We start from the raw sequence: 22,208 nt of genomic DNA, 5'->3' as shown, positions 1-22,208 counted from the left end.
TCTTCACAGGGCACCATTTTAAGCGGAAAACGGCAAAGACTGCTGCTTCCAGGCCAAGGCTGGGTTTTCCCAAACTCCTTGCATGAAGGCATGTCCCAGAGGCCAGCAGCCTTGACAGAGGCGTGCAGCTGCACCACGGCCTCTCCCTGTGCGACGTAACAAGGCTCGGAGCCAAAAAGGGTCACATATGGCTACATCCAGGTGCCAACTTTTTGTCACACGCTCGCTGCTTGCGTCGGGCAGGAGTGGGAGGATGTCCTGTGTCATTTTGCTGGTGCAGTTTGAGGGACTGCAGCCAAAAAGAGGAGAAAGAAAAGGGAGTAAAGTCAGCAAAGCTCCAGGTAAGCGCTGTTTTCCCCATTGTTTTCAGGGCACCGGGACCTGCTCTTTCCCCCCACCTCAGTGTGCAGCGGGACACCTCTGTGCGCTGTGAGGGCCGCGGGGGACAGGGACCCTGGGCAGGTGCGTCTCTCCGTGCAGGCTGCCGGGGTGTCCCAGCCCTGTCCCCGCTACCGGCAGCAGCGGCAGCCTGAGCCAGCCCCGCTCGGTGTTTTGGGGAACGGTGCCCCACGCCGGCCACCTCCGGGCCTGGCAGCCCCCGGGGCCCGGCCCCCCTCCCGCTGCTCCCGCCGGGACGGGCTGCGGGGGGCGGGCACGGCTTCCCGCCGCCTCCTGGCGCGGCACCCCGGCACCACATCCCGCGGCAGCCCGCCGCCCCCGGGCACGGCCGCGGCTCCGGCGCAGCGCCATCCGAGGGCAGGGACCTGCGGCGCCGGGTGAGGGCGGCGGCGGCGGGGGAAGCCGGGGCCGGGCGGGGGGCGAGAGGCGCGGGCGGGGTCCCGCTCTGCCCGGGCCGTGGCTGCCGGGGCTGGGTCGCCGCCCGGGTTGTGGCTGCCGGCTGGGAACATCCCGCAGGAGCGGGGGGGTCGCGGAGGGGCCGCTCGCCAACCGGAGCGTTCCCGGCGACGTGGAGTGCCCAGGTACTGAGCGCGTCCCTGCCGGCCCTGGGCAGCCCTTCGGGCATCGAAGGGAACGGGGAGAAGTTTGGAGCAGAGGGCGGGCGAGGAGCGGTGAAGCTGCTGGGGAGGGTGGTCCTGGGGACGTGGTGTCCCGTGTCCGACCACCGCGTCCCAGGCGTTCTTCGGGATAGGTCACGGGCGATCTGCCTCTGCCTCCCTGCCCTGGATGCTTCCGGACTGACCGGGTTTAATGTTCCTTAGCGCCAGGTATTATTAACCTTTCGGGGAAGCCGCTAATCTGTGTTATACATAGGCTGCCTCTCATCGGGAAGGAAACTGAAATGACTTTTTCTCCGGCAGAAAAGCAATCAGAAGTGCGCCAGGTGCGATTTTTAAGCACGTCTCCTTAATGAAATTATGTTTATGTGGTCAAATTAATCAGTGGTGACAACACGAAGGCTAGAGAGTAATTTACTGCTTAGGTATATCACAACACGTATTTGAAACATAACAGTTGTGCATGAAGTCCATAAGTTAAGTTGCACAGACACGATAATGAACAAGTAACATGTAGTTTGTGGATGCAAAATATATTCCTAGAAGACCAGTTAAAATACATCACCGACTTGCAGCTTTCTGTGTTTGCAAGGAATGTCTTTGTATTTAGATCGCATGCAAGGCAGGAATTTTTTTTTTTCTTTCTGATTGCCACTGAATGTTGACCGTAAGAGAATTGTTTCTTAATCCAGTTATAAATGATGCTTCTTTGCAGTTGTTGAAGTTATTTTTGGACTCTGTAGAGCAGGCAAGTGTTTTTAGCAAAGAGAGAAGTAAAGGAGTATTAAAAATTCCTGAAGCAATGGATAAAATTACCTTTGGGGGCATTGTGGTTAGGACTGGTTAATGTGGAAATACACAGGCCATATTGACTTACACAGTATAACTTCATCACCTTCTGTATCTAGGAAAAAAAACCAATTTCTTGATAAAAATTTGATCAAAACAGAGACCTTAAAAACAGCTGAAGGGAAGACAATGACACTTTGTTTATCTTTTCTGACTGAGGAAGTCATGGAGATGACAATGGTCTGAGTTACTGAATTTTTTTGTTTCAACTTATAATATTCTCTTTGAAGTTTTGAATTTGAATGTGCAAGCCATTATCGTTTTGAAATATTACATTGTGCTTGATAGCAAATACTTACAAATTTAAGTAAGATAATTTGAAACTTAACTATAAATACAGAACTTCTGAAATCACACACTTTAGTGCACTATTAGAGTGAAGGTTTAGTTCTGTACCTTGGTTTTGTAATATATCTTGTTGGAACAGAGACCAGTCTCTTTTCTTTTTCTCTTTTTTTAAATTAGATGTGTCATGACAGTTGCAAATTAAGGCAAAACAGCATAACACATCAGTTTGCTATAAAAATATGCATGAACTTGAAAATCATGACAAATGTAAAAAAATATTGATGCAAGTCATGAAATGCAGAGAAACTCAGGTCATATTGTTAATCTGTCTGAAAGTGCAAAACAGTTCCCTTGTGTCCATTCACTGACTTTCCTGTTAGCAAATAATATTTTCTATATACTAACTAATATATACTAACATATAACAGTATATGTTAGTATACTGATGAGGGTTTTTAATGAGCCTTTCAGAATGTAACTGTTTCCTTCAGTTTCTAAAACCTGGGGTGGACAATCTGTGAGGAATAATTTGTATAGTTGTCTCCGCCAGCTCAAGATCATATGTTCCCTGAACTCCTGCTGGCCTTTTCCTGTACTTTGTTGATTTCTCCTCCTTGGTGAAGATGCCTCAGGACCCCGCTCAGTTGTCTAGGCATGGCTTCCTCTTGACTGGCTTTGGGGGAAAAGTGAGGGAAATTGATGTGTTCTCTTCACTTGATGTCCAAAGAGCCTCCGTGCCTTGCAGCTTCTCCCTAGGGTGCACCTCGTTCTCTCAAATAGTTTTGTGAGCAGTGGAACAATTCAGGATTTTTGATCGATTTTTTGCACTCTGTGGGATCCAGACTGGCCACTCAGACCCATGGGATCACCCCCACCACTGAAAGGGGAGAATTACAAAAATAAATCCAAGTGATCTTGTCTGGTAGAAGTATTTAGACAGTCAAACATCTGTGTTAGAATGGATTAAGATTCTGGCGTTTGTGTTTTTACAAGGGGATCATCCAGATTTTCATTGCAGCCTAAGAGTGTGGCTTAGCAGAAATCCTAGAAAGTCAGAAATGGTGATCTGTTTGTGAAAAGCTCCCAAATCTGGCTTTCCTCACGTGAAATAATGTCTTCTGTACTTGACTTAAAGATTCTGGTTTTAGAAGTTTCTCCCATTTTAGATTTATGTTTGTTATTTCTTCCCTTCTGCCCTGACTATATTAATTTCAGCCTGGTTTCCTAAGGAGATGAAGCTGAAACAATAATAATGCTGTCTGACTGATAGCTCCCCTCATTGCCTTGGTGTATTTTGTTTACCCTTGGGGATTAATTTCTGCCAATATAAGCAGAAGAGCAGAGATTTCAAAGTGATGAAATTTTACAAACCTCAAGGCTTCTGGTAGCCAGGGAGATGAGGGAGATGGGGTTGATGCCCTCACTGAAGGAAGCACTGTAGAAAGCATTCAGCTTAATAGACATCAGAAAATTTCTATGGGTGCTCCATGGGATGCTGAGCTTTTTAACTTCTGCTGCTCAAGGCTTGGTGATTATATTTTTCAATTTGCTCCATGGGAGTGCACAGTTGTGAAAGTTTTGATCAGGCTTTTTTTTCTCCATAGTCCTCTCAAAACAAGCTCAATAGGTCTGAGATGTTTCTGATAATGAGCTATGAATACTAACACTGTCATTCCTCAACTTCATAAGCTGATGTTTTGCTTTCCTTGTCCATAATTTAATACTTCTTGATACAGGGTTGATAGCCAGTGGTGCAATAATTTTCTTTGTTTTCTTGACTCAGTGCAAACACTCGATTACTGTGGTCACAATAAAGCCTAGCTTCTTCCACAATCAGTTTCTCTCAATTGCTTACAAGTTTTTGATTAGACTTCAATTTGCTTCCTACTGCCACTGCTGTTTCTTCTGGTTAAGGCTGCATCTGAACGTCCTCTCCTGCTTTTTCTGCACAGCAGGATGCTGTAACACTCTCCCCGTGTCATGAGAAGGATAATGGAGGAGAAATATGAAAAGGTGTTGTGAGTTTATCTAGCAAGACCTTTATGAATACATGTGCTTTTATTGACTTTTAGGTGGTGGGTTTTGTTCTGATTATTTGTTTTGTTACACAACTGAGGAGCTGTGTTTACGGGTAATTGCCCATTTTCTCCTTTCTTGTCTTGCCAACATTAATAGCATGACAATACTTATGTGTCTTTTCTCTTTCATTATCTCCCTGTAAAATTACTGTGGGTAGGTTTTTTTGAGATGGTTGGGTTTGGTTGATTTTTTTTTTATTTTAATTTTTTTTCTTTTGAAAGATTTAATAGTGTATTAAGTTGATTTGCTAGCTTTTTTCCTGTTGTAGAAATTGTATCAACTAGCCTTGTTCTCTGGGTATGAATGTACATATATAAATAATAAAGTGGTCACCGAATAATGTTGATTTCTTTGAAAATATTTTTCTGCATTTACGTTGCACAAAGCTCTCCTCTACATCTTTTACAGTCATTTATATACATGAAAGCCTTCATTCCCCACTGAAGACAGAGCACCACCATGTTTGCATAGCAATTCCATTTGACTTTATTCTGGTTTGATATTAGCAAGAAGAAGGACAAGGTGCACAGTGATGTCTTTTTCTGGGAACAAACGCTTATGTGAGGTCTTGCCCTGCCTCATCCTCTTGCGCTTGGCTGAAGCCAAACATCCTTCCCTGCTGCAAGGACCTGGCTTCTGGCAGCCCCACAGGCTCTCCCTGTGCTCCAGGTAGCTGCCACCCCACAGCCTGGGCTGGGTGCCTCCCAGCTGGTGTCAGAGACAACTCCCACAGCAGTTTCTCACCAGTGGTTACATCGCTCCCAGAAACGTGGGATGTAGCATCGTACGTAGGTGCTACCCAGTCTGCTTCACTTCAAATGCATCCAAGGGATGGATATGAAAACCCTGCCAGGGAAGTGTTTAACTTGTGCTGTGGGGAAGGATTGGGTAGGATGTGCAATCTTGTGCCCTTACCTTGGCAGGGCAGAGAAAGGCAGTGACATCCTGCAGAGAGGGAGTGTGGCCTGTGCCCAGAGACCAGGGGAGGGCTGGGGTGGGCTGGCAGCAGGAGTCCTTCACATGGTTTAGCTGTGGCTGAGGCAGTGTGTCTGAGTATAGCCAAAAAAAAAACAGTCAGCAGAGGGAGGTGATGATTTTACGAGGGTCAGGTTTGCCCTGTATGTGGGGAGACAGATCTTGAGCAGCCTTGGGGTGTGGAGCTCTGGCCAGGTGCACCCAGGCTGAAGCACTTTCACAGGAGCATTTCAGCCAGCTTCCCTGAGCACAAAAAGCACTAAATATACGCAGCAGAGGTTTTGTGCATGTCTTTGCTTTGGTATGTGGCACACATCTTTCCGTGCTGAAACCAGAGGTAGGGGCAGTTTCTATGCTGGGTTGTGCTGCAAGGATGCAGCTCTGAATGAAAAATATTCAATTTTCTGTGTCCCTAGGAAGATCCCAGAAGAACAGTTGCAGATCAGGGAGCACTTGCTTTTTTCTTTTTGCTGCTTCTTCTTTTAATCTACAGATTAAGCAGTACTTACTGCACATATAATAATAGCAAAGCTGTCTCTGTTGTCTTTCCCCATCCTGTCCACATATTCCATCCAACAGAGGAAGGTGAACTGGGTTTACAGTACACAGTGATGTTTATGCTTGCCATTCTGAGCACCTGCTGAGGCAGAACAGAGGGAATAATTTATACTGCTTTCCAGCCCCCATGGACAAATGGGTAGCCTTTTATTTTAGCTTTTTTCAATTACCTTTGCAACTGATCCACAACATTCTGTTGGAAATCCAGAAGTTTGTCCATAGGCAAACCTGGAACTGTGATTAGTAATGCAGCTTTGGAGTTGTTGAAATGCCCTTGGAAGATGTGCAGCGTTCAACACCACACAACTTGATGTTCTGTCTGTATAAAGCACTGCCCTTTGCTCAGGCTGAGCATCCCTTTTAAGTTTTGTTTTGCTGGCTTTGGAGTCTTGTGTCATTTGTGTCTTTTAGCTGAGCACCTGACCCATCGATATTTTATGTCTTCTTCATTACAAGGTACCTTGGTCTTGCTCAGACAGATGCAGAAGCATTTGCAGCTCTTAAATATTTCATACTAAGTGAAGAAAGTGCTCTGTGGTATTTCACTGAGTAATGACAAAGACATTGTCATTGAGATGATTCTGTACCCTTCCTCTGCCTCATCAAAAATAACTTTAGTTCCTGGCCAATACATGGTATGCTTTGTTCATAAGCACTTTCTATCTACAGAGGTGGATTTTATAGTCCTTAACTAAGTCCTTAATTAACACCATTAAATAGTGTTGGTAAGATTTGTCCTGGAAATATACCTTGTTATGTCTCTTCCATCTCTTGTTGATGAGGTTTGGTTGGGTGAGAGGACTAAAGGAAGCAGAAGATGGGAAGATGATGCCTAGAAATTCTGAATGGACAAGCGGTTCTGAAAATAGTGTTTGAACTAGAATTTCCCCATAGTACCAAGTAGAAGGATATGGTTTGCTTGAAGTATACGTATTTCTCAGGGCTTAGCCAGTTGTGAATATCGTTTGCTTTGGCAGATGACACAAAAAGTGTTAAGCAATCACATGGTACTTCATCTTGATTTAAGTCCACGATACAGTGGGAGTGCTGAAGTTTTTCTGCTGTTTGTATGAATAGAAATTTTGAGGATTGGTTTTATAAACTGGTCTGAAAAAAAAAAAAAAAGGAAAACCACCATGGAACTGAGGAGCAGGGCAGAGGTCAGCAATTGTTGCCATTTCTTCCAGAGGATGGATGGGATGCTGCCACAGAGATAACTTATGATGGGAAGACAGTGATTTAGCTGCAACCCTGCCTGTAGCAGAGCAGGGCTTGGGCACAGGATTGTGGTTCCCTGGACACAGGGAGTCAGATGATGTTGTGCCATCAGTGTAGTTCACCTTTCCTGTTTCCTTGCAAAACAGGATGCACTCTCCTCCGGGGAAGGAGCCATTTTCTAGAGTACCAAAAGCACGATGGTCATGGCTGGAGCAGTTGCCCCATGAAGAAAGGCTGAGGGATGGGCTGGCTCAGTCTGGAAGAAGATGGCTCTGGAGGTGCTGACAGCAGCCTCTGGTACCACGGGGAGGGAGGAGCAAGCCAGAGGTTCAGATGGTGCACAAGGAAAAGAATCCAAGGAGGCAGTGGTGTGGGCTGCCCAGAGTGGCTGTGCCAGGTCTGCTCTGGGGAGTTCCAGCCCCGAGGGAGCACAGTCCCTTCTGACCTTGGTGCTGGACCAGAGACTCCGGAGCCCTGTCCAGAGTTGTCCCGTGACCCTGTCATTCCAAGCTCAAAGCTGAGCCTCTGAAAAGTTGCTGTGAAGCCTTTGTTAACTATTTATGCATGAAAAACATAACAGGGAAGAGGAACCTTATTTAACAGACTGAAAGAAGGCCAGTTGACAGTACCTTTAATAAAAAATAACAAATAGATGCTAGCAACAGCGTAGTGGTTTGCACTCCCTGCCTTAAAATATCTTGCCAATACAATCTGCTTTAGATATGGTTAAATCCAGTGTTGTAAAACAATTTCTAAGTGTATGACATGCGATCTATTTCAGGTTTCAAGTCTAATTAAGTCTGCTGCAGCCTTTGTTCACTTAAGAAAAGCTTTCTCCAAGGCACAATGCAGTATAATAAAAATGCAGGGACTTACGTAAACATGTTTTGCTAAAGCTTTAATGTGATAGTTATGTTCTGTGTTCAGAAATGAAACACTGAGCCTATTGCTTTCTTGGGAGTAGGCATCATGTGCAATGGTGTGACTTTAAAAGAAAGGTCCCTGAGCGGGGATGGGGTCTTCTAATGTGTCTCGCTTGTTTTTCTTCTTGGAAAGGTCAGGTGTTAGAAATTCTGTTGTTACCACCGTTCTGATATTTTCTCTAAATTTCTTCCCAGAAGAGCTGGATTGCAGTGAAACCTCTCAGTAACAAAGGCTCCAGAGAAGACAGCCACTGACTAATCTATCGTTAAGACTGTGAGTTGCTTCTGTTTAACAAAAAAATACTAAAGAGCCACGCCAAAAAGTAAACTATAAGCAATTGCTCCTACAATAGATGGAGTTTCATTTAAGCAAACATCAAGCAAAAAGCTCCTCTCCATGTTGTCAAAGCTGTTTCATAAGCAGTGATTGAACATGTGTTCCCTGAGTAATATAAAAGAGATGGCATTAAGAAGCCAGTGGTGCTTTCAACCACTTCCCCTCTTTTCCCCATCATTACTCAGAAACTGTCACTAAAAGTGCTTGCTGTTTACCTCAGAGAGCTTAAAAAAGCTTAAAAAGATGAATGTGTGAGGATTGGAGGAATATTTGGTTTTTTTCCCCTTGAACTTGCATTTGTTTGCTGGAAAAGCTAGAATTTTGGAAGGAATTAAATTGAATAAAAATAATTCTCAGCCAATTTCTAATGGAAACAACCTATCATTGATGTGATTGGAAAGTCTCCACTTGAACATGGAAGGTGTTTATCATAAGGCATGATCCTTTTAGGAGAAAGCATCACTGAAAAGGCAATGCTGGCTTTTCCTGTTCTGAATTGGTAGTTTTATTATTTACAGTTTGAAGAGAGAGTACATGCTGTCCATGTATTTCCTTTTATTAATGAGTAACTCACTTTTATGTGCCTTCTCTCCTTCTGGATTCTCATTAGTTATAGGTAGCTGGAAGTAACACTCCAAAGTAAAACAGAATAAATTGGATGTGTTTCTTGAACAGATTTCCCAAGAGACTCAGTGTATTCTATTCTAGCAAGTTTTTAAGCTAAAAAAAAAAAAATAAGATTATTATGATACTAATATTATTATACTGATTCATTTTGCTTTACTGAGTATTAAAATAATTCCAAATGGAAACCTACTTGCTGTAATCTCCTTTAAGGAGATGCAATTTCTTGGGTTGAGTCAACTATAATAATTCACACATCTTAGCATGGAAATTGAATGTTGTTACAGAAACTTAGTTATCTTGAAGGGATGTAATGAAACATTCAGCTGTATATTCATTGTGTTAATTAAGTGACTGGTTAACAATCCAGCCATTGTAGAGAGGTAAATTTTGTCATATAAAGGGAGAAGGAAGAAAGCTGGAGGCCTCTTTAGTAGCAGTTGGTGGTCTACAGAACATAGAAGAAAACTGAATAAATTTATTCAGCTGATCAATTTTGCACATCCACATGAAGTGATATCCGCCTCATGATTCTGACAACCAAAAAAGTCAATTAAAACTTCACACCTTAATGATTTTAAAAGTTGCTTGTTCTTTAGATTTTTGTAAAACCTAGAATCTGAAATTCTGTTGCTTAAAATTAAGTAAGTACTCTGGAAGAACTGAAAGATGAGATTTAGAGATCCACCTTTTTTTTTTATGAAGCTTTTTATAGTTTAATGGCTTGATTAATCCTTACTAGAAGTATTAACTATAATTTTTTTTTCTAGGCATATCTTTTGAGAGGGAATGGTTAATTTTATTTTTTTTATCTGTATCTTGGCCTCATTTCTGTACCTTTTCAGAATTTAGGAAAAAGCATGTAAGATCAGAGGTGAATCAACGCAAATTTAAAAAAGGTCAATTTTTACTACCTCCCCACTCTCACCTTACCTCCCTCACTCTCCCCACATGCTCACTCTCACCTCTCCTCCCAGAGCTGTTGCATTTGATTAAAGCCATCAAAAAGCTGGGATTTCCAGCTCAGGCCTTTCTGTATGGCTGCTTTTCAGTGTAGGATTGAGTGCATTTGTTGCTGCTCTATTCCTGGTTGAGAACTGGAGAGCAGAGATAACAGCCGGCACTGCCATCTCTGGGGCAAAGGATGTCTCCCATAATCCCAGTTTCCTTGTTCAGACTTCCCAGTGTCACTGTTTCATGGGGGAGGAGAAGTGAGGCTGACAGCCCGAGCTGCCATCTGACAGGAGTCACATTCGATGCACGGATGGCAGCAGATCCCTTGGCTGGGGCTGTGGCAGGGGAGGCAGTCCAGCCTTCAGGCTTAGAAAAGCAAGAGCCCCTCAAAGGTGGAACATAATTACCATCTGAAGTTAAGCTGTTCCCAAAATGGGGATATTTGTTCAGATGTCTTACCAGGAGCTGGCAGGGGGATCTGGCTTCAGTCCTCCCATGCCAGTCTGAGCTGCTTCTGCAAGACAGCAGGTCCAGTCTGTAGCCATATTTTCTGAAAAATCCTTTCCTTCTCCTGGGAAGCTGAGAGGCCTCAGGAACAAAATGTAAACAGTGATTATCTGCTGCTGTGGAATGCAACAGGTGCATCTGTGATTGGTCTCATGTGGTTGTTTCTAATTAATGGCCAATCACAGTCAGCTGGCTCGGACTCTCTGTCCAAGACACAAGCTTTTGTTATCATTCTTTCTTTTTCTGTTCTTAGCTAGCCTTCTGATGAAATCCTTTCTTCTATTCTTTTAGTATGGTTTTAATATAATATGTATCTAAAATAATAAATCAAGCCTTCTGAAACATGGAGTCAGATCCTTGTCTCTTCCCTCATCCTAAGACCCCTTTGAACACCGTCACACCAGTCTATTTATACAACTGAACAAAAGAGGTGTAGGGTGAGACCTCGTTCTGATTTTGGGGCAAAGGCCTCGACAGCAGAACACATAGAGACATGCTCTTTTGTTGGAACATGTTTTTTTAAGGCTCCATCCTAAGAGAGAATGTAGCATTCAGAAGCATGAGGATAGATGGCTCATCACTAAATGGGATGTGATGAGGGGGAAGATGCTCAGCCTCAGGCAGCATGGGAGCTAAAAACAGCTCAGTGGTGTTGGGAGATGTGTTTGCACAGTGCCAGCATAGCCACTGCTGAACTTGGGAGAGGCTGGAGATGTTCTGGAAATGTTCAGAGGAGCAAAATCCTCAGGGGGGTAATAATCCTGAAACTGAGGAAAGCTTATTCCTGTCTGGTATCAGTACGGGAGTTTCAAAAATTGTTAAGAAAATAAGCGTATGGACGGTATAAAAGGCACATAAGCTTATTTTGGGTGAGGAAAATACACAATGTTGTTCTCCTTTTTACATCCCTTCAGAAAGTATCTTGGCATGTTTTCTGTAGATCTGTGTCTCTGAATTTAGAGGGGGAGGATGAGGAGGAAGGGAAGCTGAGGTGAGGAGGAAGGAAAGCTGAGAAGAGAGTGCTGCTGGGATATGACAGAGTTTAGCACCAGTTTGTTTGCAAGTGGAAGATGCAGAGGACCTACAGTGATGTGTTATATTGTTAATTATGTTTCAGTGTAGCTCTGGAGTTGTAGATCCTAGGAGAAATGCCACTCTGAACAAATATGGCATTGAGAATTTGTTGGTGAACTGTAACATCTGAAATTATACTTCTCTAGAGAAAAATAGAGCTTAACTGTGCTAAACATTCAACAAACACTTATTGCAACTCCAATTTTAATGTTTAAACTGTGAACAAGGAAACACCGACTAATAATTCTGTGGCATCTGCTTTCTGGAGAAAATTGTGCCCTCATTTTTTAAATTAGAGGAACAAAAATAAAAGTTTATTATTTTATTTTCCTCCGATCATGCTGCTTGGTAATAAGTCACTAGTAAACAGCTCCTGAACTGTCTGTGCTTCTTGTCTTAGGTGTTGAGTTTCCAGGATGTTTACTTGGAAGCAGCCACCAGTGGGAGAGAGGGGCAGAGCTGAGGTGACAGAGCAGGGAGAGCTTAGGGAACCAGGTCTGTGGTACATGCAGAGGGCTTGAGGACCCCTGCCTGTACACTTAGACAATGGGCATCAATGCTACTGAGCAGAGGAGTGAGATTAAAGGTCAGGATGGTTTTGTTTTGTTACCAAAACGGGCAGGATGTCTGTTGAGGAGAATGGTGCCTGACTAAATGAAAGTACTTTGGCAACAGCAGTTGCACCCAGGTGTCATCTCATCTTTTGGGGGCTTTGGCACAGTATTCCAATGCAGGTTACTTTTCTTCTTCAAGGTAAATGACACTTTGAATACCATTTTAAATCTTGGGTAGCTCCATCCTCCATTAAAAATGAATGGATGCTATAAAAATACCAAGGCTAGAATATTTCCTTTGGTCATAAATTTCCCACAGAAAAACTGTTCCGTATTCAACAATTTAATACTAGGGTTGGTACTGATGCTTGGGTTCAATAGGGTTTATTAAAGTATCTTCATTATTCTGAAGAATAAAATTGTTTCGGTGATTTTGCATGATTTTGCACTGCATAAGCAGCACTGTTGTGGTGTGGTAAAGATTGTCGTATTTTTGTCTCCACAATTCAGGAAGAACTGGGACATTACAATGTACTGCTGAAACTGTATATCCAGAAAAGATACTGGTAATCAAACACGAGTATTGTAGGAAAGGTCATCTTAGTTATCAGATGCATATGCCCTTTTCCCATCCACGAGCTTGCTGTTTTAATGGCTCTGGGATGGCACAGATTTGTGACTAATCCTTGCTTTGAATCAGCAGTGCCTACTGAGATAATGCAGGAATTGTTCAGAGCTTTAGAGGGATGGATGGTTCAAAATTTAAAAAAATCAACCAAGAAACAAAAAAGCCAAACAGATCAAAAGAGATTTTCTATTACACTACCAAATTGATTACTTCTGATTCAGAAATTCATTTAAGCCATTCTTATTTTTCATAACTTGATCTTGAAGAAGCATTTTTACCATGTAACCCTGATTTTTTTCCGTTTTGGTTTTTTTTTTCCCTGGGGCTGAGTGGTGAGGGCAGCTATCCAGTTAATCCAGAATGAGCTTTAACAAAGCCTAGATGTGTGGGCTCACAGTACCTCCAGGCAGCATAGCAAGTGCCACCTTATCCAAGCATATAAACACGTCACTGGCTTTGGCCTCACACCTCCACCTCAGCTTGGTGGATTTGTGGTGATCTGTGGCCAGAATTTCTGCTCATCTTCAGCCTTTACTTCAGCCTGATGATGAGCCACATCTTGCTGTCAGAGTTGTTTTGTGCCGCAGTCTAGGCTGTGGCACATGAAAGATCACCTCCACCATGTGGTTTGGTGACATGGATGGTTGTGGGGCATCCTGCATTGGCAGTGTTCTTCTGTGGCTGGAGGCCATCCTTCCTTTGGGGGTCTTTCAGGTATGAGCAGCTTTTCTCATGAATCTCCAGCTTGTCCCTGGTAAAATGGGAAAACATTGCCTTCTGAGTTGTGAGATGAAGCCTTCAAAGCACAGAATAGACAACTGTGTCACCAGGGAGGCTTCTTGAAAGACTGAGCTGTTCGTGTCCTCTAGTGAGACGAATGAGTGATGTGCCCTGGATTTAGCTGTGCCTACCATGTGATAATAGAAATTCATTGTGAAATGTTTATGATCCCAGAGACATATACTGGCATGCTGCACAAAGCAAGGGTTCTGACACTGCACACTAGGCAATATTTTTTTCACTCAATTTGTTTTTCCCTACAGCCTCTGACTCCAGGTCCATTCAACTATTTTGGGTCACTTTGTTAGCAATCTGCAACCACCCTCTACTAAATACAGCTTTCCTGGACATGTAGGTTCAGCACATTTTCTTGTTGCATGAAATCTCAGAAAGGCTATTAGTAAATCCTGACTTTGATTTTTCTTTTTATAGTCGTTTACAATTTCAGATAAAATTGCCACTTGCACTAGTGAAGGACTTAGTGTGTACCTGCAGCTCACTCTCTTTTGACTAGGTTATTTTATCTATGTCAGTTTGTGATATCTGATGCCTGTTTTTCAGCCTTCAGTTCTGTAGCTAAAGATCAAAATTTCAGGAGAGTAGTTTATTTGTAGAAGTTGCTTCCTTTTTCTTCACGTAGATACAATTTTCTTATAAATATCAAGAAATTTGACAATCAGCTCCCAGATGTGATCAAAGCACATATCTCTAAAGAGACAAGTATTAGCTCATGAAACTCCGTGACCATGAAAACTGAGAGGATGCTGTGGGACTGGCTAACTGGTAGATCCTAAGAGCATGTGGTAGGAAGAGGGTCAGGCACAAACCCCTGACTGACAATATTTGGGGCAGAGTAGCTTTTGTGCTACTAACAGACATGATAGTTCTGCTAAATACCTGGTGTCTCCTCTCCTTCTTGCTGCCCTGAGGATTCTTTGGAGAAACAAAACATTACTAAGGACAAATAGAAAAAACTCAGAGCGCTGTATGATAATTTGACTGTAGAGCCTGGATATCCTTCAGTGGGAATGGATGTGCTTAAATTGCTATGCACGAATATTTTTATGATATTGAATAAAACTCTGAAAGGAACTTGGTTGAATACAGGGAATCTTAAGGCCCTATGCCATGTGTCTCTTCCTTTCTGTGACATGTATCCTGCCCTGTTTCTGTTTCAAGGGGGTTTTATGCATTTGTTTGGAAACAGTGCATCCTTGGAAGAACTGTTTAACAGCTCTTGGAAGAACAGTTTCCTGCCTCACAGGGTATTTTTAGCCAGCTTAGACCCACGACTGATCAAGACCTGAGAAATGGACCACTCAGGACTTGAAGGATAGAGTTTTGTGTGGGTACCTCTCTGCCTTGTGGAAGTTGAAGGTAAATTAGGGAGAATTTGGCTTCTGATATGCGTCAGAACATCTGTTACAAATCATGCCTGGCTACAGTAGCCTCTCAGAGGGATCTCTGCAGCACAGTGGTACACTGGCCCTGCTTTCTTTTTTATTAGATGTCCTCCGTACCAAGGGCAAATAAAAAATCTATAGGTCTGCCTGCTTGTCACTGTAAAGCTGCGTGGTTAATTGATGTGTGGCCTGACCATGTGCTTATATAGAGCATTGACATGTGATCTGTGTTCAGAATAAGCTTTCATCCTTTTCCTCAGCATAGGTGAAGGGAAGAATTCACTCCTGGAATAAACAGAGGGAATGTTGTTGCTGTGCATACCTGACAGAGATGGACTAGGAAGAATACCTGGTGAATTAATATCAGAATTATGTTCACTCACAGGCTGCTAAAAGCTGCACGGGTAGTCTCCCACCATTTCAGTGGTCTCTCTTTCAGCAGAGAGAAGAGCAAGAATGCCACCGCACTGCCTGAGGTTTGGTGTCACATTGCACCGAGTCTGCAGGTGACCTTCAGTTCTCATCCATGTGATACCCCACGTGCCAAGGCTTTCTTCCATTGTTTTATTTCAGGTTTGATCTCTGTGACACCAGAAGCGGGATATCACGTGGTCATTCACAGCCTGTGAGGTCAAAAGAAGCATTAGCAAATGCAGTTACAGGGTCTGCCTGATGGATACCCTTTTGCTGACAGACATGAGTGTTCTCGTGCAGGACACTGCGTGGGGGAAAGGCAGGAGAAGGTGCAGTGACAGTGTGATATGAAATTAGAGAGGGCAGCAGTGTTTGAAGACACTTCTCTTGAGGCTTTTCATCCAGGCTTCAGGCTAATTGTTCTGCTATTAATACCAGTTATCTGATATCAGCATCTTACTGTTGTTATTTGCTACATGCAGCTATAAATACCATGTTTTCATGACATGTAAAATTGCATTCCCCTACTGATAGCAGCATAGAATCTTGTAGGGAGGATTGCAAAGCACTTGTAAAAATCCTGTTTATTGAATGAAGCCATAATATGCAGAGGTTAGGGCTGGGGTTTAATAATTCCTGCTTTTCTTCTCTGCTCTTTGCAGAGATGCTGTTGTTCCAGGGAGTGCTAGGGAACCTCTTGGGCTGCAGCTGTGTCTGGCCTGCACAATGCAAGAATAAAGACTGAAGAAACCCCTTTTGCACTTCTGCTGTCCCTCTGCATCTTTTTAGGGATCAGATATGATTCATTGTCTTCCTTGGGACTGCCTTCCCCTCACCTCCAAATGCCATTCAGCCCTCAGAGAACCCCCATGTGAGAGCAGATTGCTTTAGTTAAACATTGGCAAGTGACCACATCCTGCAGCTGGGGTCTCTCTGGGCTTCTGACCTCTTTTCCTTTTTGTCATAGGTTTTAAAGAGGGATTTAGTTTTGGAACTGCTGACTTCAGCTCTCACATCTATGCTGATGGCTGTATTAATGGTAGAGGCATCACATAAATTGTCATTGTCTCCTGCTCTTGACTGCCCTATGTCAGAGATGTTACTGGAGCTATCTCTGTAGACAGGAAAGCAGGTGTTCATTCTTTGGGACATTTGACTTTTAAATTTCCTCATCATCACCTTGCTTTTAAGGGCACTGTTAAAGGGTTTGGTTACTTGTGTTGGCGCCCTTTCAGAAGGGCAGCACTGCAGGGCTGCCCTGCAGCCACCAGTCCCGAGTTGCTGGGTTAATGGGATTATCAGTATGGGAAAAGCTATGTATTCTTCATGTCTTTGTGCACTGTGAAACTTTCCATTTTACCATTCAAGCACAGTTTAGCCCAAGTGAAAGGGTAACACAATTTCAATAGGAAGATAAAATTGATAATCTTAGATTCTTTTCTGATTGAGCTCTTTCAGTCTTTAGAGTGCTTTTTCATTGTCTAATGCTACTTTGAAGTTAATGAGATCCTTTCCCATTTTCATCAGAAAGCTGATGGCTTATTAGCACAAAATACCCTTGTAATTTTCCACTTTCAAATTCTGCTTTCTACCTCTTGAAAATCCGCTGACACAGTAGACTTCTTGACATAGGAGAGGATAGTCCTTCCTCTCTGCAGGAAGAGGGGCTAGTTGTGGGGCTAGTTGGAGGTTATCTTACACACCAGTTCTGAGGTTGAAATCAAAATTAAATTTTTTTTTTAGTCTTCTTTTTGTTAGAAGCTTGATGTTCTGCCTTTTCACAGAAAGGACTACATTTTCTTAAACCAATGTTGAGTAAATTACTTGGACTTTTTTTTGGTATGAAAAGGAAGTTTTTCTTTGGCTAAGGACTGACATAATGGGGATTTCTTTTGGGGAGTTTTTGTTTCTCTACTTCTGTCGAGAGCAGCTGGGAACAGCTGAGCTGGTTCCTACGAAATGGGTAAATGGATATTTACTGTGAGTGTCTTGTTGCTGAGAGAAGTCAAAAATAAGAGAAAACATTATGAACATATGAAGGTGCTTTCTGCTGTATAGTCTCTGTGCTCAGGAGCTCATGGATTATTTGAGTAAGACGTAATATTTTTCTGTTTAATAGCTTTTGATAGATTTTTCTTCCTTCAGGTTTTTTATTACCTCCTCAACATTATCGATTACCTCCTGAGCCTCCCACCCATCTCTTTAGGTTGAACGCAGTTTCAAATCCAGGGTAGATTTGCTACAGATATCCAGAAATTGCTCCCTGAAACCACCTTCCTGACATCAAGCAGGTTCTGCTTTGGAAACAATTGATATTTGTTGCCTCTTAATTCTGTGAATATTTGAAATACTAAGATGATGTGTATTGGAAAGCAAACCATAAATCTGCGGAGGTGTGTGAATTTGCAGCATGTTGGTTTCTGACAGACATCTGGCCAAGTGACAGGACGTCTGGAATGATAGCACAATCTTCCCAAAGCCAAGCCTCGTTGCTGCCATATTTTACCTCTCTTTTGCATGGTAGTGTTGTCTCATCATCACCCTCTGCAAGCTGGTGAGATTCTCTCATTGTCCCTACCACAGCTGTTGCCACTATTTTCTTGTCTACTTCAGGTACGTAGAGATGTTGCCAGTGCATTGCAGACTGAGCAGTTTTGAAGGCAAAAGCATTGCTCTTGTGCCTCTCAAGCACACACATAAATAGTGTGAGGTGAGAAGTGGTGTATGTGCAGTGAACACCCCTCAGATGAGCAATCTGTTGATTATGCCAATGGTTGAGATGTCCCAGAAGAAAAGAATGAAACAGGAGCTATTTACAACTCTGGGAGAAACAGGAACTCTGCTCTGTTGAGGAGAACAGGGTTACTCATTGTATTTGAAGATCTGAAGAAAATGTATGTTAACAAAACAACCAAACTTGTATAAATAATACTTAAAGCCTAATTACAGCAGATTATTTTTACACTCTGTCATTTAACTTAAATTCTTAGAGATTCCACATGAGAAGTGCAGATACTCAGCAGGTCTGCAAATAAGTAATTCAGTATGTACTTACAGCCAGGACCGTTAAGGAAATGTTGCTTAATTAAGCCTCATTAATACAGACCGTTCTGTTTTTAAAAAAAAAAATCCGCTGCTCAAAACAATCTTCATTTATTTCTCATTCCTGAATGTTTAGAACAGATTTAGAGTGGTAAATGCTTATCAATAAATATTAATAACACTGTGTATGGATAATTTTTGGGGTTTTTTTCCCTGCATCAGTAAAATTTCTTCTGAAACTAGGAGGATGTCCTTATGCAAGTTGCTGGTAGAGGAAGGAACTGCAACTGTAAGCAAATTTGGCTTAAGCATAAGATAACCTACCAAGTAGCCATAGACTTTTTTTTAACCTTAGTAAAAGAACTCATGAAATGTCATTTTTTTACATATTTCACTGCAGACGATGCTTATGGCATAAGTTGTTTAGCTTAATAGTTGCAACGATGGGTTAAGAAATTGAATTGACCTCCAGTATCTGTTCAGATGTAGAGCCCACCTCTCTCTGTGTATGGGAATGGCACAAATGTGCAAATTGATAAGCTCCATCCATTTTTGAAAGATAAACTCCTCAAATATGGTTTTACAATGTGGAAATCTTGCCTGCCAATATCCTTCATGTTCAGCAGAGGCTGTGTAAGGAGGATTAAGTTATTGTGCGTCCTCTCAGGTTTCAAAGATGCTTCACAGAAGGCAGAATTACTTGCTGCTAGTCCAAATCTGTACAAAATACCCCTCTTTGACCCCTGTCCTGCATTTGAGATCCTGGAAATGTTCCCACTGATGTAAGCGTGAGCTGGATAAAGTATTCAATCCACCTTAACATCACATCTTTATTTCTTCAACGTAGGCACCTTTTTTTACTTCAAAGCCTCCAGAGACTGGGCACCATGCTGAAGTGGGGAAACAGTGCTTCAGATCAATACAATTACACAGTGCACAATCTAAATTGGTACCATATTTGTGTATTTCAGAAGAAAGAGCAAGTTTGCCTCTTACAGCCTATAAGATGCTGTAATTGCAGTGATGGAAGGAGGAAGCATGAAGGAGAAGAGTTTGTGTGTAGGCTGAAGTTTGGTCCCTCCCCTGCAGTGGAGCTGAGTTGAGCCAGCAATCTTGTGCCTCTCAACAACTGGTATAAAATGCATCTTAACAGAGCTCAGCACTTAGGAGGCTGCTCCTAACACAGATGGAAGCTCAACTGAAGGCAGAATGAGACAACAGTCACCATGAATTCTCTCTTAGGAGGCTGTGACAGATGAGTGGTTTAGGTCACTTAAGGAATCACTGCCAAAGGTAATAGCAGCAGCTGGTTTAATCTGAATTTGAGAAGGTGCATCTTGACGAAATTCAGTGGCAAGGTTCATTCTATGACTGGCTATACAGACAAAGCATACAGAGCAAACTTGGATTAGAACCAAATTTTAGATGATTTATGTGGAGAGCAAGAATGAAAAGTGATAAAGATCTAAAAGATAAGGGAGATGATCCAGATGAGTCGTGGGTTTCTAAGAGGACCCCCTTGCTTTCTAAATTCCTACTGGAGTGTTGGTGCAGCTGAATCCAATCTTAGTCCCTGGCTTGGTCAATGGTTTATGTCTAAAGGATTTCACAGGGAAATACAAGGAGTAGGTCGTCTGTCTCCAAATGTTTTTGAGCCTTTTTAAGTAATTTCAGGCCATGCTGCCAGCAGCAAGGAGGCAAATTTGTGCCTTTCTTCCACACTGCTTCAGAGGGATGTTGGTTTTGATGTTTTCAAGTGAAAATTCAATAAAGCACATTAACGTCATTAATCACAGTGTGAAGAAAAAGCCTGTCAGAGAACCTAGGCTTTATCTTTGCCTTTTGCTTTTTGAGACACTGAAAGGAGGAGAAAAAAAGACATCAGATGTGTCTGAGTGATAGTACTGAGACTCAGAAATTGTAACTGGACTGGGGAAAAAATCCTTTTACCGTAGGTGCCAGGAATGGAAGTCTGAATCTGACAGGCAAACTTGAAAGGCAGACTGTGTGAATTGTTTTGCTGGGAAGGTCAGCTGTTCTGATCCTGTTTCCTCTTTATGGGCCAAATTTTTATCAAGTTGTTTTTTCACTACTATCTTACACAAGTGCAAAAGGAAAATATATCATTAAATCTAGTGGGTTTGTGTTTGTACTTCTATAAATAACTCTTTATTTATTGCTACTGCACAGCATCAAGGGATAAAAAAGACTCCCATTGTAGATATGCCTACACAAAGATTGTATTCGTCAGGGAGCACTAAAAATGAGCACCAACCTAAAAGGCAGATGCCATGTCCACTATCTGGAGTCTGGTATTTTAAGTTCATACACATAAGGATAGTAGCAGCCTTATCAGAAAGCATCAGTTTAGCATATATTTCAAAACTTGCAGTACTGACAGCTCCTACAGCACTGATGAGTTGGCTGCATAGAGGTGAAAGATTTCCGATCTTCCTGTCAGCAAAAGCATATGCAGACCTGATAGAGAAGGTAATGAAAATATTCATGGCAATTTTGACCCTCACTGCTATTTTTTTGTGCTGACCCTTCATTTATAAATGGATATGGGAAACAAATGAGTCATCATTTTGTGGTGGCAAGTATAAGGTTCAGCTTCCAGGCAGAAGTGCGTAGTTAATTAGTTATTGACAACAATGCTCTTCCAGAGAGAGGGTAGACTGCATTTGTGTGTTTCACTGTGTAGATTGTCTTGTTATCTTTAAACCATGGATTTGGGAAGGGCAGGTTTTGAGTACTGTTTCACAGGCTGATAAAGCACAGGAAGCCATAAGAGCTTTCTCAACAACTCTCTTGCAGTTGCCTGATATTCCCTTGCCACTTACCTTTGCAAAAGATTTGGCATAGTTGAAGTATTGTTTCTGATCCCAGCCAAAATCAGTGGAATCAATGGATCTCTTCTGTCATTGATTATGTGCAGGTTGAAAATCATAACTGGGCCCTGCCACAGATTAAAACCCAGTACACTGTTAAGGACATCTTCATTTTGATTTTGGAGCTTTATATATCTACTGCTGGAGTCTGTTGCCCTGTTGAGCAGAAATGCCATTTACTATGAGACACATGTCAGAACCACACTGAATAAATGCAACTTCCACACTATGAAAGCAGATTTAAAGCTGGACTTCCTCATATATAACAAGACTGCATGACAGCTAGTGCTGACTTGTAGAACATCACAGACAGTATAAATACCTGGTACAGCTGCTGGGAGTTATTTGCATAACATAGTGAGGGCTGAGAACAACTGCCACAAATTTTACATATCATCAATTCCCTTTATTTTTCTAGCATCAAAGCAGAATGCCTCGCTTTTCTCCTGAAACACACCTGTAGGTAGAGGCCAATACTATACTAAAATTGGAGACAACTGGATTTTTTTTACCTACCTGAGCTAAACAAGTACAATTTGATATTTCAGATGGATACATGCGAAGTGACATATATATATAGCATAAACACCCAGTTACTGCACTTTCTTTCTCTGAAAAATCCTGATAGCACTCTTCTTGAACAGCAATGATCACATCTTTTTTCTAAGTGGCCATCTGATGAGTTAAGCAGTTAGTTCTGGATATAACCAGAACTCTGGAAATAAGTTTTGGAAGCATTTTCCTAATCAGCTTTTGTGTGCAGTGTAGACATAAGCTCAAACCACCTGTGGCAGCAGTTCCTGTGCACATAATCTGCTGTGGTTGCTCAGCAGTGAGGAGGGCACAGCAGAGGGAGGCCTGTTCTAGTGACTTCAGTGAGCTTACAAAAGCATGTCTCGTTACCTCCTTGGACTCATGCAGTTTTTCCACACATCTCCAGGGTGCTGAAAGAGTTTCTGTGCAGATTTGTTATCAGTTCTACAGCAGTTGGATATACAACTTTTGTCAGTCAATGGTATTTGCAGATTCAGTGGCTCTCCTGTTCTGAAATCTTACTCAGTAAAGGAGAGGCACTGTCAGAATGGATGATTATA

The 22,208-nt window shown here is 42.4% G+C and overlaps 1 protein-coding gene across 3 annotated transcripts in view; it reads left to right on the top strand.

The window, feature by feature from the left end:
- The first annotated feature begins 279 nt into the window (after positions 1-279).
- PKIB (cAMP-dependent protein kinase inhibitor beta) overlaps positions 280-22,208 on the top strand; it is a 54,854-nt gene continuing 32,925 nt past the window's right edge. Inside the window, exons 1-2 of one of the 3 annotated variants that reach the window (XM_030945703.1) lie at positions 649-776; positions 8,102-8,180. The gene's annotated coding sequence lies outside the window, so the exon portion shown is untranslated. Of the gene's footprint in view, positions 342-648; positions 777-8,101; positions 8,181-22,208 lie in introns of those variants that run through there. The other 2 variants (XM_030945705.1, XM_030945704.1) reach the window with 2 other exon arrangements.

This window comes from Camarhynchus parvulus, chromosome 3, assembly GCF_901933205.1.
Source record: "Camarhynchus parvulus chromosome 3, STF_HiC, whole genome shotgun sequence".
Classification (NCBI taxonomy): domain Eukaryota; kingdom Metazoa; phylum Chordata; class Aves; order Passeriformes; family Thraupidae; genus Camarhynchus; species Camarhynchus parvulus.
Note: the sequence above shows the minus strand (reverse complement) of the source record. Positions and strands in the feature narration are given on the sequence as shown.